This window comes from Phocoena sinus, chromosome 4, assembly GCF_008692025.1.
Source record: "Phocoena sinus isolate mPhoSin1 chromosome 4, mPhoSin1.pri, whole genome shotgun sequence".
NCBI lineage: Eukaryota > Metazoa > Chordata > Mammalia > Artiodactyla > Phocoenidae > Phocoena > Phocoena sinus.
The window spans coordinates 90,425,989-90,437,409 of NC_045766.1; positions in this window are offsets into that span (position 1 = coordinate 90,425,989).

Below are 11,421 nucleotides of genomic sequence, written 5' to 3' on the forward strand. Positions count from 1 at the left end.
GAGCACCTACCCCCAACAGGTAGACATTGATCATTAATCAGCACTCCCATGACCACAGTTATTGAACCTGTGATAGAGCCACCTAATTTCACCTAAATTTTAAAAATTTAGAGCTGGAAATTCCCTGGTGGTCTAGTGGTTAGGATTTGGCACTTTCACTGCCATGGCCCGGGGTTCAATCCCTGGCTGGGGAACTGAGATCCCTTGAGGCCCATAAAGAAAAAAAAAAAAATTTAAACCTAAAGAAATTTATAAAGAATAATATAAAATAGCAATCATGTAGGAGCTTTATTATAATTTAACATATTATTATATTGCCTCAGATTTCTTTATAAGAAATAAAGCATTGAATATACAATTGAGGCCCCATTCGCTGGTCCAGTTCCTCTCCAGTTCTCCCCAGAGGTGACCATTATTTTGTAATTTCACTCTCATCCTATCCATATTTTTTGTAGCCTGCTCATGAAGACATCTGATGTGGCTTTGTCAAAAGGCTTTATGAAATTTTCATTCACTAATGTTACCAGAGAGGAGTTCTTTGATGGGTGGGTTATACTAATTCTGGTTAATTAAAACAAAAAGAGGAAATTATGGAATGATATGAGAAGGCTCTCAGAAATAAAAGAAAAGGGGCAGAGCCAGACCTCAGAAAGCCCAGGGGCATTGTCAACTCCAGGGATTGAGATCACTTTTGGTGAGAATATCTTCATTATGATGAATTTGCTCAAACTCTTTTCCTTCCCTTCTTTGTGCCACTAAAAAGAGTGGAATGGAAGAGTCCACTTGCCCTTATCCAAGTTTTATGCTTACTCTTCGGCCAAAGTAGAAGAGGACACTTTGCTTGACCCTCCCACCAAGATTGCATGGTTACATGCTGTGGGGAGAAGGGGGCATTATTGGAGGCAGCAGGGAGATGAGTTAGTACAGAATTATTTAAATGGAGGCAATATGTTGCTAACATTTTGCTTCTTGGTGGACTCACAGGTGCTCATTTTATAACTTACATAGATGCTACATTATTCTTTTGTATGTATCAAATATATTTTGAAAATAATTTAAGAAAGCAATAGAAAAAAGGATTGCATACAAAGGCTGTTAGCTTTCCAAAGTAACACTGGAGTACTACTAAGGGAAGAAGGCAAATAGATACTAGGCAGGTAAAAACAAGAGATCTGTAACACATCCAAAGGCCACAGTGCAACTGAGCTATCAGTTTATTAACTTTGTTACAAAAGAAAAATAGATTTAGGCTAGTCTTAGGAACTCCATGCTGGCTTCTAGCGATTACTTGGTCCTTTTTTTGAGTACACGCAGATCTTTCCTTCACTTGCTTATCTTAGTCAGATTTCATTTCGTTCCAAGGACCATAAAGCCACTCAGATAAGCTGAAGAGAAAAGGGAACTTAACTGGACAAATATTGGGGTCTTTCACAGAACTCAAGTGCAGTAAGGACAATCAGGTATGGAAACAAAAAGCACATGGCCTCCTTCGCTGGCAATGCCACCAGGTGAGGGGCAAGGACTCCCCTATAATGGAGGGCTGCTCTTTGGGGGTTTGTAGGCAGAAATTGTCCTCTAAAGTGAGGACAGGGATGGGAGGATATAATGGGCATTCCACTACATAGCACTTTCTAGAATATTATCTAGGTTCGGTATCTCATTTATAACCGTATAATTTGCAGAATCCACCTTTCTTCCCCTAATCCCAAGAAATATAACTAGAGTGTTTATGGCCTGATTTTATATTCACATATATTTAGAAATAAATTATTTCCTTGTATGTTTGTTTATTTATTTGTTATATCCCTTGACTCATTCCAGAAAGGATTTCCATTGGTGTTCAACAGTGCAAACTTAACTGCATATTTTCTCAAGACTCTCGGGTATTATTCAATAGAGCTCGGAAATCTGAACACATTTAGAGTGCCTAGGTGGTCTCTTAAATTTTTTTAAACTTAGTTTTACTTCCTATTACATTCTACAGCGATCTTCTCAAACTAGCTAAATAAAAGGGGGATTTATTAGAATCACCACACAGGTAAAGTTACGGCAAGGAACAACCAACAGAAAGCTATAATTTAAACCCCAAACGAAGTGAGATTATCAGGGCTCGGAGATAGGCAATAGGCCAGGGACATTTTCTGAAGCTGCACTTGCAATGTGGGAAGTACAACTCATGAGAAAGGTTCCTTTAACCTGGAGTGGGATGGGACAGACAGGAGAGGCATACAATTGAGAAGTTAACTAAAACAGTGATGTTTTGATGTAATGGAGCTAAAACTAAGGGAGAAACGTTGTGTTAAATAACGGTTTTTTTTTGGTTTTTGTTTTTTTTTTGCGTTATGCGGGCCTCTCACTGTTGTGGCCTCTCCCATTGCGGAGCACAGGCTCCAGACGCGCAGGCTCAGCGGCCCAGCCGCTCCACATGTGGGATCCTCCCGGACCGGGGCACAAACCCGCGTCCCCTGCATCCGCAGGCAGACTCTCAACCACCGCGCCACCAGGGAAGCCCAATAATGGTTTTTATATGAATTCACTTCTAGGCTCACCCTCACCATATGGAGTTATTGACAAAAAAAATCTATTGAGGATGGCTGACAAGAAAGGACAGCTTTAAAAGAACAGTGTGACAGTGCTTAAAAAGGAAGCATTAAATGTTACCTGAAATCAGACTGAAGTCTCTTTACAGTGGAAGAATCGACTCCAGGTCTTAGGAGGATTTAGCTATTTGCAAAGAGATGTTTTCCTTTTCCATCATTTGACACTTTTTCTTACAATACCATCTTCTTCATTCAAAAACCAAGATTTCTAGTCTGTTGGATTGCTAAAGTCCTCTTTCTAAATATCAGATCGACTGTTACAAGTCTGTTAAAGTGCTGACCTTTGGCCAGTGCTATTTGAGAGAAGAAAAAATGAAATGAGTAATTTTGCTTGTCACGATATAGAAGGAGAGAGGAAGGGAAGAAAGGAAAGAAGGAAAGAAATAGGAAGGGAAGGAAGAAAGGTATATTCTAAGAGAAGTTATGCTGGGATGATTTCAGAATGCACCCACCCTTGGCTCTGACTTTACATTTAGATGTGACCTGAGTAGGAGCTGAAGAGGGGGAAGAAATAAATATAAAAGAAACCTTTCCCTAAGTAGATAATTCTGACTTAGAAGAAGAAAGGCTTTTCAGCAACATCTGGATCCCCAGCATCAGACAGGGGGATAAGGGTCTCTCTGCCCTCTAAGTCCCCAACTGCTCCAGACATAACAAAGTCTGCAATGGCTGCAGCCAGACGAGGCCTCCTTTGGCCATCCTACCTTAGATGATTGGTACCTTCCTGCTATACCTTAGCTGCTCAGTAGAGTCCCATTGCTTCTCTCAATTCTTACTTGTTCTGTTCACAAGAGAAAAGCAAGCAGCAGAAAGCTCTCACTTTTTCATCCCCCACCACTGTATCCAGTCTTCCCTTCCCAGTTTGGAGGCTATATCTGCCTTCACCTACTGGAGTTGTCTCTAACACTCCAAAAGAGGAAGAGCCAGTGATCTGACAGGTATTGCAAAGTGATGAGTAGAGAGGAGCTGGTCCAAATTCTTGGTGATTGTCTGCAAAACCAGTAGCTTTTCAATCCTAAGTGAAGTAAAGTAGAAAGAGGCATCCACTAAAGTTCAAACTATTCTACTGGTGAGGTTGGAAGAAAGAACCAAGCTCTAGGAGCCACTAAGTTTCATGGGTCATGCGTCCATCAATTCATTCAACAGCACTTATTAAGTGCCTTCTTTGCATCAGTTACTGTGGTTATTGTAAGAGATACCAAATAGATGTGGTCCCGTGCTAATGGAGCCTATGGCCTAGCAGCAGAGATGGATATAATACACAACATAATACAAAATGTTCCTTGTAATCATGGATGGAGGCAGAGCAAACCAGTTTACAATGCTGAAGGAACCTAAAAGTAAAGGAGCAAATGCAGGATCTGAGGGTGCTAAAACTTCAGCTGTTTTAAAGGGTAAAGAGGTTTTCCTTCGCTAAGGAAAAAGGCTGGATTATGAGATCCTTAGATTCTTAGATTGGCTTTGTATTCTACATAAAAGAAAATACTATTTTGGGAAATGTCCTTTTTATGATTTTTGTGGTCAGTATTCTTTTAGAATTCTAGGTTTTGTGTGTACTAGTGAGTGGCTGGGAGAGATTATTTTGTTTGCTTCAGAAATTTCCGTAGGAGGCTAAATGTATTAGGAGTATTCAACAGCAACAAAAAATTTTAAGTATTGGTGGTTATAAGAAGATATGTCAGGGCTTCCCTGGTGGCTCAGTGGTTAAGAATCCACCTGCCAATGCAGGGGACACAGGTTTGAGCCCTGGTCGGGGAAGATCCCACATGCCAAGGAGCAACTAAGCCTGTGTGCCACAACTACTGAGCCTGCACTCTAGAGCCCATGCTCTGCAACAAGAGAAGCCACAGAAATGAGAAGCACCGCAACAAAGAGTAGCGCCTGCTTGCCGCAACTAGAGAAAGCCCGTGCACAGCAACAAAGACCCAATGCAGCCAAAAATAAATAAATAAAATAAAATTTTTTTTAATTAAAAAAAAAAGAAGATATGTCAGAAAATATGACGCATTGGAGGTTTCAGGTGGAAGCTACACTGAACAAAAAAAGTTTACCTGCTAGCAACAAGAATTACCATTTCCATAGTTAAAGCATGTCTAGCAAGAATGGCAAGCACTGGATAGTGATGTCGACTTTTATTTATATTTTGGAGAGGCATAATTACATTTTGATCTTATGTCATTTTTTATGAAATAGACCTGTTACTCTGCCGGGGTTGTGTATCTTTGGTAAGCTATGCAATTAGTATTGACATTTGCTTTATCTGTGCATGTCCATAGGGTGTGTGTGAACAAAGACTCCAGTGGAGACAGAATTGCTTAGAGCTTTAGGAGCTGGTGCTTCTGGAGTCAGAAAGATCTGAATTCAAACATTGGCTCTGCTATTTACTAGTCATGTGACTTTGCATAAGTTTCTTTCTTTTTTTTTTTTTTTAAAGAAGATGTTGGGGGTAGGAGTTTATTAATTAATTAATTAATTTTTGCTGTGTGGGTCTTCGTTTCTGTGTGAGGGCTTTCTCTAGTTGCGGCAAGCGGGGGCCACTCTTCATTGTGGTGCACGGGCCTCTCACTATCGCGGCCTCTCTTGTTGCGGAGCACAGGCTCCAGACGTGCAGGCTCAGTAGTTGTGGCTCACGGGCCTATTTGCTCCGTGGCATGTGGGATCCTCCCAGGCCAGGGCTCAAACCCGTGTCCCCTGCATTAGCAGGCAGGTTCTCAACCACTGCGCCACCAGGGAAGCCCTCTTTTTTCTTTTTTAAGGTGACGTTCGTTCATAACGTTACATAAATTTCATGTGTACAACATTATATTTATACTTCTGTATACACTACAGCATGCTCACCACAAAAATTTGGTTTCCATCCATTGGACAAACATCTTAAACCTGCTAAGCCTTAGTCCTCAGTTTCATAAACTCTAAGATGAAGATTATAATGGTCCCTACCTGTCAGGCTTATTGTGAGAATTAAACAAGATGCTGCGTATAAAAACAGTCTCTGACACTCAATAAATAGTAGCTCTTATTTTAAGTGTAGCTTGTCATGTAGAGTAATGTTTTGTGTCCAGTGATATGGAGGCCTGGAAGATAAATAGAAATTTTATCTTCTGAGGTTGATAGTTAAAATGCTTGAGAGATTTGGGAAGGCCATTCTTGGAAGATTGCTAAAATTTAATATGGTGGCACAGAGATTACAATGGATGGAATGAATTAAATATTTCCTTCTGCTTTCTTTATAAAATATAGTGATATTCACAGTTATTTGGTAACATTGGAGAATTTAAGAGTATTTATGCTCTTCTGATTTGACTTGTTTAGCTTTCCTCGCAGCTGGAGGGATCTTAGTTCCCCAACCAGGAATCGAACCCGGGCCCTGGCCATGAAAGTGCCAAGTCCTAACCACTGGACCACCAGGGAATTCCCTTGTTTCGTTTTCTTGATATGTCTGTAGTCCTGTAGTCAAACATGAACTCATTTTTAGCTCCAAATCACCATTGCATCCGTAGTACTCTGCAGTCTTATGATAGCATCTTTCAAACTGTGGTTCATCAGAATCACTCGGGTGACTTGTTACAAATTCAGATTCCTGGCCCTAGTGTGTGAAGAAGTCTCTGAATTTTAAATAAATATCCCAACCCAGCTTATTTTTTTAAAATAATTTTAATTTTTTTTTGGCGGGGGGTGGGTGTTACGCGGGCCTCTCACTGTTGTGGCCTCTCCCATTGCGGAGCACAGGCTCCAGACGCGCAGGCTCAGCGGCCATGGCTCACAGGCCCAGCCGCTCCGCGGCATGTGGGATCCTTCCGGACCAGGGCACGAACCGGCATCCCCTGCATCAGCAGGCGGACTCTCAACCACTGCGCCACCAGGGAAGCCCCCCAGCTTATTTTTATCAACACCTAAGTTGAAGAATGACTAGACCACATAAGTAATGATGCTTCACAAATCAGCTCTACTCCCCAAGCTCCATCTGGTTGTGTCTATTATTTAAATGGTAGCTTGTATGAAACATTTATGGGGCACACCCTAAAACCCTCACAGGACATGAAACTATTTGTTCTTTATGCCTTAACAACCATTCAAAATCACTTGATTATTTATTTTCTCTTCTAGTCTTCAGAAACAATTGTCTTTCCCTGCTTGTTGTGGTTATAGCTAAACTGTTACCTTATCCCTGCTACTGGAGAGAAGGGCTGGGGATGGAGCAAATGTGAATAAATGTGTGATTAGGATCCAGAGAGACACCCCCGCCCTCCGCCGGTTTATGCAAACCTCTCCATGGTTGAACTGGTTAAAGCTGGCCTTTCTCTCCCCACTTTCCTCTGTCCTTAAAGTCTCAGATATCCCTGGCATATATCCCCACGACATCCCCAACCTGTATATCCCTGACCCTTCCATCTTGATCACTACTTCAGATCCATGTCGATCACATCAGCCAGATACCTGTGATTACTGTCTGCTTCTGCTTCTAGAAATTCGTTAGCCATGAAGGCAGTAAAACTTATATTTCCGTGTCCCAATTTGTAAACAGGAGAAATATATATGTGTGAAAGTATCAACTCGAGTTGTGGGGTGAAGAGTAGAAAAGGAAAGATGCCTATGAAGTCAGGGGAGAAATCTCTACCTTTATATAGCCTAAGTGATTGCAGGCAAAGAAGCAGGTAAGCGATGGAAGTGGGTCTGATGCTGGCTGCCCTAATATGTTGAATCTGTGAGTACTTAACTCACTAAGCCATTTTCTACTGCCCAGGCAACATGACAAGTTCCAATATTTGAGTTCCATGGTTTGGGGGATTGATTCATGAATGAACAATCCCAATTTACTTTTTTTCCCCCCCCAATTTACTTTTGATTAAGAATGTTTTTAGGAAATTTGTTATGTGGTAAATTTGGAAAGCAAAACCTGTTCAGCATGAATCTGCTAGTGTCCCACAAAAGAAACCTGTCCATTTAGCCAGTTTAATAAAATCAGGCCTGTATGCTGAGCTGGCTCCACCAGCACTCTGGTTCACAGGGGTGACATTACATAGTTTGCTACAAAGCAGTGGGAACACACATGGGCTTTGCAGTCAGGTGTGGGTATTGAGCCCTGACTCCACCCCTTACCAGTCGTATGAACCTGAACAAGTTATCTAGCCTCAGTTTCATCAACTGAAGGAACAGAATAATAGCTATTATAATAAGGTAATGGACATAAAGCTCTGTGTTGTCCCTGGCATGTCGTAGTGTTCAATAAGTGGAATGCCTAAAAGAAGTAGGATGTTATTCCTTAATTTCTCAAATGCAACAGGAAAGCAGTAGAAGACAGCTTAGTGATGCTTGTCCATTAGGTGGCAAGAACTGTTTTTCTGCTTATCTCTTTCTGATCTCACTCACCTCTAGTCTCTACTAAGGCCATTGAATCTTCATCCCTCCCTCTCCTTGGTTTCACATCTCAGGACCTTGCGGAATGGCTAGTGACATCAATAAGAAATTAGGGCTTCTTATACTCTATCTCTGTATTTGATATAAAAGAAATCCTTTGCAACTCAGGGAAACACGTGATTTAGTTATAAACCCATGATTGGACTTAACCTTAGACAATTTTTTTTTTTTTTTTTGACAATTTTTATTAGAACAAAGCAGATAATTTTTTTCTAAAGCCTGGTAAAGTAGAAAGAGCACTGCAGTGGGAATCAGAGACCAGTGTCTGCCCCAGTCCTGCCACCAGCTACCATTTAAAAGTCTACGTCCAAGACAGTCTCACCTGTGAGTTGTGGGTAGAGGGAGGTGTCCCTTCCCACCTCTCTAGTTACACGAGTCTTTGAAAAACTCCAAGAAAAATTTTCTCCTAGAAACTAAAGCAGGTATAATGTGTGGGCTTAAAAACTCTTGACATCTGCTTTATTGAAAACTGCAATTAAGGTGATTTGTCCATTTCTGGATGGGAACAAAAGCAGGGTGGTAATCTTCCACATATTATTTGTGCCTCTTTACCTTTCATGCGATAAATGAAGGGGAGAATATTCTTACCACATACTGCTCACCAGCAGCTTTGCCAAATACATAGAACATCAAGGCTTTCCTATTCGATGTTATCTATCAAACACTTAAATTAATCCAGTACTTAGGAACTTAAGAAGACCTACAAGTGACAAAGTCCTGTCCTCAAGGTCTCAAAACATTTTAGCAATTATTATTTTAATATCACAGTTAATTATATTAGTAATATGTTATTACATAAGTGATATAATCTTCATTTTACATGGGAATAAATTGAAATGCATACAAACGTCCACTAAAAAAAACCGAAGTCACTCCAAACTGTAAAGCCAGACCTTTCCTTAATCTCCTAAACCAGGGACTGGCAAACTACTCCCCACAGGCCAAATATGCTTCCCCTTACTACCTGCCACCTCCCGACCTATTTTGGTATGGTTTGTATATTTTTTTAATGGTTGAAAAAAATCAGAAGAATAATATTTTGTGACATGAAAATTATATGAAATTCACATTTCAGTGTTCATAAGTAAAGATTTACTGGACCACAACCATTCCCATTATTTATATATTATCTGTTTTATATATACGTGTGTGTGTGTGTGTGTGTGTGTGTGTGTGTGTGTGTGTGTTGGACGAGGTCATCAAGAGGGAATAACTGCGCACTCAGAGACGCCTCACATGCTCCCCTGTCTTGGAAGGTACCTCTGCCCACCGTTCCCTCCGTGGGAGCTGTTCCAGGGACGCAGCCTTGAGAGAGCAAGGTGTTGTTGAGACCATCGCCACTGAACACGTGACTGAACCCGGTAAGGCCTCTGTATAAACTTTTAAGATTCTGGCGGGCGGGTGTGGAGACGTGTGTAATTTCCGTTGCTTATTAAACCTGCCACCTACCAGTCTGGAGTGGCTCACTTCTTTCTTCAGTCTCTCTGTGCCCTCAGTGTCAGGGGTCAGTTTTCGAGCCAGCAGCAAGGCTGTTTTCTCTTGAAAATGACAGAGTTGAGTAGTTGTGACAAAGATCACATAGCCCACAAAGCCTAAAATATTTATTGTCTGACCCTTTAGAGAGAAAAATGGCCAATCCCTGGTCTAGCCCATATGGCTGTCTTTGTTAGGGGTCTAAGGAGAACATACATAGACTTATGGCATTTCAGGCCTGCCTGACTTTATATATAATTGCACATGGTACCATTTTGCAAGAAAAACTACACGTCTTCTCCCATGCTACTGCATTTCCTTCTTTATGGGTTGTTAATTGTTATTCATGGAAATTCCTATTTCTTCATTCATTCACTTCATGAGCCCTTACAGTGCACCTACCTGGGAATAAGCGACTAATAAAAAGTAGCTTTACTGGTCAATTTTTTTATATATTATTTATTTTTGGCTGCTTTGCGTCTTCATTGCTGCATGCGGGCTTTCTCTAGTTGAGGCGAGCGGGGGCTACTCCTCGTTGCGGTGCGTGGGCTTCTCGTTGTGGTGGCTTCTCTTGTTGTGGAGCACAGGCTCTAGGTGAGTGGGCTTCAGTAGTTGTGGCACATGGGCTCAGTAGTTGTGGCTCACGGCCTCTCAGCAGTTGTGGTGCACGGGCTTAGTTGCTCCACGGCATGTGGGATCTTCTTGGACCAGGGATCGAACCCGTGTCTCCTTCATTGGCAGGCGGATTCTTAACCACCGCGCCACCAGGGAAGTCCCGTTGGTCAATTTTTATAGACAAGTAATGAACAAATATAGACCATTATTATACAATAGTGAGAAGTGCCATCCTAGGGTTATGACTGGGACAGAAAAGAAGGTATTTGACTCAGCTGCAGGGGTTGGTGAATGCTTCCTAGAAAAGAAGACACTTGAACTGAGAACAAGAGGATGAGGAGCTGAGAGGGGCCATGCATTCCATGTTAGACAGAGCAATATTTTCCAAGACTTGTGTTAGTCAGAGTTCAGTGCAGGAAACAGAAACCAATTTTAAGGAAACAGAAATCATTTTTAGAAGGTGAAAATCCATGGGTGATTAGGATAAAATCATGGAAAGGCCAGAAGAATGGGCTGTAGGCTGGCCTACCAGGAATGATTCCTGAAAGACTATAGTACTGTCCCGCTGAGGCCATCACTGGAATTATTCAGACCAAAAACATGTTACCGGGCTTCCCTGGTGGTGCAGTGGTTGGGAGTCCGCCTGCCAATGCAGGGGACACGGGTTCGCGCCCTGGTCCGGGAAGATCCCACATGCCGCGGAGCGGCTGGGCCCGTGAGCCATGGCCACTGAGCCTGCGCGTCCGGAGCCTGTGCTCCGCAACGGGAGAGGCCACAGCAGTGAGAGGCCCGCGTACCGCAAAAAACAAAACAAAACAAAACACATGTTACCATCCTCTAATGAGGAATCAGGAAGGCAGCCCTGATCCTGGTGCCACTGGACTCTGCTAGAGAAAAGGATCTCTGCAAAATTGCTTGCCAGTAGAAAAGCCAGGAGAGCAGGAAGATGGCCTCAGCTCTGTTTTTTTAATTTCTAAATCTCACAGGAGTGCATCTATTTTGTGCATTCAGAACTTTTGCTGCAAAAGAATTTGAGAAAGAAAGCCATTAGCTTTCTAGTCTCTGCAGCACAGGAAGGCACCATAGAAGTACGGTGGGATGGGGGTTGATCAAGCCAAACCACAGAATCCACCACATGTACAGAATCAATGTCACTGTCCATTCAAGGAAATGCAAATAGTTTGTATTGGCTACAGCAGTAGTTCCCAAATAGTCAAGAGTGGATCCCTTTTTAACATCAAAACATTGAGCCCCCGATGCATGTGACAGTAGTTTTATTTAATATCCTGCAACTTAGAGATATATTACAAATAGT